The 5441-nt window shown below is 40.2% G+C and overlaps 1 non-coding gene across 1 annotated transcript; it reads left to right on the top strand.

Moving 5' to 3' along the window:
* Window positions 1–259: 259 nt before the first annotated feature.
* Window positions 260–366, top strand: LOC142502205 (U6 spliceosomal RNA). The gene has a single exon (XR_012803660.1). It is a non-coding gene; the product is annotated as a U6 spliceosomal RNA (small nuclear RNA).
* Window positions 367–5441: the final 5075 nt, after the last annotated feature.

The raw sequence follows: 5441 nt of genomic DNA, 5'->3' as shown, positions 1-5441 counted from the left end.
ACCTCAACACACACTTTGCATGGAAGTCTCTCCCAGAGTGCACTGCGGCGAAGCCTACACTTCAGCTCGTGCAGGGGAATAAAACAAAGGCAGACAGGGCAGATATTCGGGATTGGAGGGGCAGAGTATTTGCATTTTGTAACATAGTTATATATGGGGGGGGGGAAAGAAAGGGTAAAGAAAAAATATTATTTTCGCCGTAATCTGAAATGAGGAAGCATATTGGGCCATATATACCGATGTGAATCACTGTAGGTTTGTGCTCGCTTCGGCAGCACATATACTAAAATTGGAACGATACAGAGAAGATTAGCATGGCCCCTGCGCAAGGATGACACGCAAATTCGTGAAGCGTTCCATATTTTTATTTCCCAGACAGAGATACCCCAGCCCACCCCTCCCCCCCACATCACCGGCACCCCAACTCCCCCTGGGCCCTCATATTAATAACACTCAGTCCAACTCCTGCAGGGTACCCTTTTATTAATGGTAACCAAATCCTGCAGGTACCCCCTTATACCAATGGTACCTTAACTCCAGCAGGTCCCACCTAATCTCAATGGTATTCCAACTTCTGCATGGACTCCACTTAAGAAAGCATAGTCTGTGGCTGATACTTTACACATCATACATTAACCTTGGCCCCTTGCAGACACACTTACCAGAACTCCCTCCTACTGTCTCTGTACGTTCTTCCTACCTACCAATTAGATTGTAAGCTCTTCGGGCCATCAACTCCTTTTCCCTAATGTTACTTTTATGTCTAAAACACTTCTTCCCATTATATGTTATTTGTGTTATTTATATGTTTGTCACGTGTATTACTGCTGTGAAGCACTATGTCACTAATGGCACTATATAAATAGATATACATAGATAAATACTTATATCAATGGTACCCTATATCCTGCATAGTGCCTCATTCAAATAATGGTAATCCAACTCCTGCTGAGACCCTATTATGTTAATGTTACCCCAACTCCTGCAGTGAGCCCCCATTATATTAATGCTACCCCAACTCCTACAAGCTCCCCTGTATATTAAGGGTACCCACATTTCTGTAATGACTTCCCTTATAGTGATGGTACCCCAAGTCATGCTCCCCCCTCTTGCCTAAAATGTGATTACAGATTTGAATTCATTAGACAACACAGAATACAGATTATTCGGAGCACAATATTAGCCCCTTTAACAACCCTTTTGGCACAGACCTCGTACTGTGGAGAACATACATCGATTATGTATTTTTTTTATCAGACAAGGGGAAGAATGTTTATTTGATATTGTATATTAGATCCAATTGTAACAATTTGCATTTTACTCATAATAACAGCAAAGAATGCATTTCATTTTTAGATCTTGACATTTTTATAGAAAAATAAAAAATAGACACTTAAAACTTCTTCAAACCTATTGACTGTAACAACTGTGTACTAGCCACCAGTAACCATCATCTAGGGAGGGCTAAAAAAACAAAAATGTGCCCTTTGGACAGTTTTGTCGTATTAAAGCTGCAGTCCAAGCAATATCCTACATGTGTGCTTTTGTAAAATAAATTAGTTCTGTACTATGAGAAAATATTTGTAGCATTAAAAACAAAACAAAAAAACCCCACTCTGAATGACATTTTTATTGTATTATAATGCAACAAGCATTTTTTGTTTCTATAGCAACCATTTACAAAGTCACATCCCCTTCCTCTTCTGAAACAGGCTCTGGCACACCCCTTTTTGAGCCCTCTCTAGCAGGCACCAATTGTATCTAGTGACCACCTGGTCACATGATCTTCCCCACAGAACTTTGCATCTTTGGTCCCCTTCTGCTGCACTGACAGCCATTTAGTGAACCCGAGCCGAATCTTCGCCGATCGATCACAGGAGAACGGAGCGATCGGCATCTTAGCTAATTACTTATTGTGTGGATTGTATTGATGCACATATTATAGGGGGGGGGGGGGAGAATTTTTACTAAAGTTTTCAGAGTGTCGATCTTATGTTTCTTTTAGTTAGATTCTTGTGATTATATGGTCTCCTTTCCTGTCATTTTTAATCAACTCAATAGCTGTACATTTTAAACCTGAAGGATACTGGTTATATGATAGGATTTAAAATGATTGGATACAATATATGTTAAAATGATTGGATACAATATATGTTATTAGACCCTTAGTAATTTATATTCCTGAAATGTTCAGCTAATCTTCTTTTGAGAACCCTCATGGTTCATACACTGTTTTCCGCACTGACATTCTAATCTAACGGATAGATTACATGCATTATTTAAGGAATAATCCCAGAAGAACAGGTCATTACTGTATTGTATTGTATGTCTTTATTTATATAGCGCCATTAATATACTGGCCAGTAATGCCCTGTTCTGAGGGGATTATTACTATTATAGGCTAAATGTAGGCTTTTTTCATAAATAGACTATACTGGCCAGTAATGCCCTGTTCTGAGGGGATTATTACTATTATAGGCTAAATGTAGGCTTTTTTCATAAATAGACACTTTTGTATAGTTATATATATTTTTTAATTAAAATAAAATTATAAATACATTAAAGCACCTCCTATACACACTTACACTGCAGCAATCTATATCCACACACTGCAGCCCCCTCTGTGTATACACACACACACACACATACAACAGCACCACACACACACACACCACACATAAGCTCTGCCGCTCTATACCCACAAACACTACTGCTGAAACACACTAGACAGACAGAAACTGCAGCTATAAACAAACTCTGCAGACAGACACTTTGCAGCTACAAATACTCTCTCCCCCTCCTCTCACTGTGTGTGTTCCTTGGAACTCAGTTCAGAGTGAGGGGGAGGAATCACTGCCTGGCTGCTGCCTCCTGACCAATCCCTGCCCTGTCTCAAAGAAGTTCTAATAAAGGAAAAGCTGATTGGCTAGAAATAAAAACTTGGCAAGCTGCCAAAAATTCCAGTCATTACTGAATGAATTATACCCAGAATTGTAACCAATCAGAGAGCAGGGATTTCAATAATGCCTGGAATTTTACAGCTTTAGCCTATAATAAATAGATATATAATGGTGTATGTTAGTAAATGTAGAACACCAAACAACCTTAAATGTATAAGAAATTACACATATTAATGATAAAGTATCAGTGAAAATACTAATTACAGTGATTAAAAGGGGGTATTTTAATACACACAGACACCCAGCAAGCTCTCAGAAACCCCCATGGTATTTTAATACATCAATGAAATAAAAACATAAAAATAGTGAGGGTCACGATAGTTGGAACGCGGTGTATGACTGGTAGACTTCTTAAATATCTCTGCTGAACCCTTGAGTTAAGGAAGTAGCCTCTGACTAGGTTTACTGACCAACTAGCTCAGGTGTGTGTAGAGAATGAATACAGCATCATGTCACGCGTCGCATCAGACGCATGTTGGCGGGTCCGGTAATACAAGGAGAGAATTGTTAGCGTGCGTGCAGGACGCCTTCTCCCTCTGGTATCTGGCTTTCTATATCAGAGCTAGCAGTTGACGGGCAGCCCACTGTATGGTGTTCTTACACTTAGGCATCTATAGGAACTTTTCAAAGCAGATACTTCATGCGTTTGCTGCACCATCTCAGGGACACCGCATCCAGCACCTGGGATGTCACATTGCAGGGGTTGTGCCTGTCGGCACTCGGCATCAGATCCAACAATTTACCATTTCCTGCAGTATATTCAGACGTCTGTTGGGCCATTTCATTTTATATGTCTGCTGGAATAATAGTATGAGTTTAAACTATGGGTAATCATGTATGACTAACAATTGTTTATTCATATTTCTTTCATATGCCTTTCCTGACACTTGCTACTGTACTAAGCAGTTTATAGGAGTGTAAACTTCTAGCACTTGCAAATTCCCCCCTATACCTTCAGCTAAGATACAGACTGGTGGTGTTTAGGTTATAGCAACACTTACTATACGTGGCTCCCTGACACCATATCTACATTTTTGTAGTGCATCAATAAGGCAGTTTTTTAAGGGAAATTATATTCTGCAAGGACTCTTGATTCTCTGCACACACTTGACCTAGTCAGTCAGCAAACCTAATCAGAGGCCACTTTATTTACAAACTACACATATAAACACGACACTCGGCATACATTTATAAACAAAGAATACCTGGTGCATAGAGGAGAAAACAGACCTGAGTCACTAGAAAAAAAAGTGACCACAAGGAGTCACTATAGCCCCTATTAACTGCACTCACAGTAAGCCAGGGTAATAGCAAGTGTATGGCAACCGTGCATTAACTGAGAATCCAGACCCTCTACATAAGGGTGACCACAGCAAGGTCCCACGAGAACGTAAGCACAAGAAATGAAAATAATAAACTTTCAATAAATCTTAAAATCTGACGAAAGACGTGACAGGATATATACAGTGGTAGTTAAAATCTCCAGCGGCGAGATGGAGGCACGTATGTGTGGACATACACACCATAAATACAGTGTAGCCACCCACACGGGTTAAGTTACCCACTATACCGATCAGTGAGCCAAAGAAAATTGCCCTGTATTGGGCTTGATAAACATTTAACAAACAAGGTGTGTGTTATCAATCTCCAAACAAATATCACGATTGTAGGAACAGGTATGTCGTTATGCAACACATGCAGGGTAGCAATTGAAAAAAGGAGGCACAGAGACATCCTACTGGAGTGAGGTAACGCAGTAGTTACTATGTCTCTATTGCCAAAACCTCCATAAGAAGCCCTGATTGGGTAGGTAGCCTAAACCCAATGGAGAAAGCCACTGGCAATAGGGTAATGGCTAAAGCTGCTTGCCAAGTGTCACATTATAATTTATATAATAGTGCACATATAATCAGAAGAGATATGCATCCTTCATAGACCTTGTCTCTATGCTCGTTTTCCCAGTGTATAGCTCAGGAATTGATCCGCCTGTATGCTCTGTCTCGCATGCGTGACCGTCAAGTGTATGACGTCACAACCCCGACGTACGTTTCACGCGTCTTGACACGCTTCTTCAAGGGGGAGCTGTAATGTGTGAGTTATTCGTGTTACCTAATATACTCTCTCTTGTAGGAGGAGTGGTCAGATCGCATCTAATTGTGGAGTGAGTACAGCGGGCGGAGAGGTAAGTAACTCCCCATGCTCCAGAGAAACTTCGCCAGTGGATGAAGCAGGTAAAATGTAATGCAGGGAAAAAGTTGCAGGTACTGGATTGAGAGGAATGAATAAGTGTCAATCCACCTCCTGGTAACAAACAATAAACAGTAAATACCAGCAAAGTGTTCTAAGTATATTAACTTTTAGTGGTGGTGTATATGAATAGTATGAATATGAAACCAGGTAAATAAACACAGTGAAAATAACGGAATGAATGGCAACTATAAAACAAACAAGGGATGAGGCAACATGCTGTTTAGTGGGATG

Source organism: Ascaphus truei, chromosome 8 (genome assembly GCF_040206685.1).
Source record: "Ascaphus truei isolate aAscTru1 chromosome 8, aAscTru1.hap1, whole genome shotgun sequence".
NCBI lineage: Eukaryota > Metazoa > Chordata > Amphibia > Anura > Ascaphidae > Ascaphus > Ascaphus truei.
The sequence above is the reverse complement of the archived record's forward strand: the minus strand, read 5'-3'. Positions and strand labels throughout refer to the sequence as shown.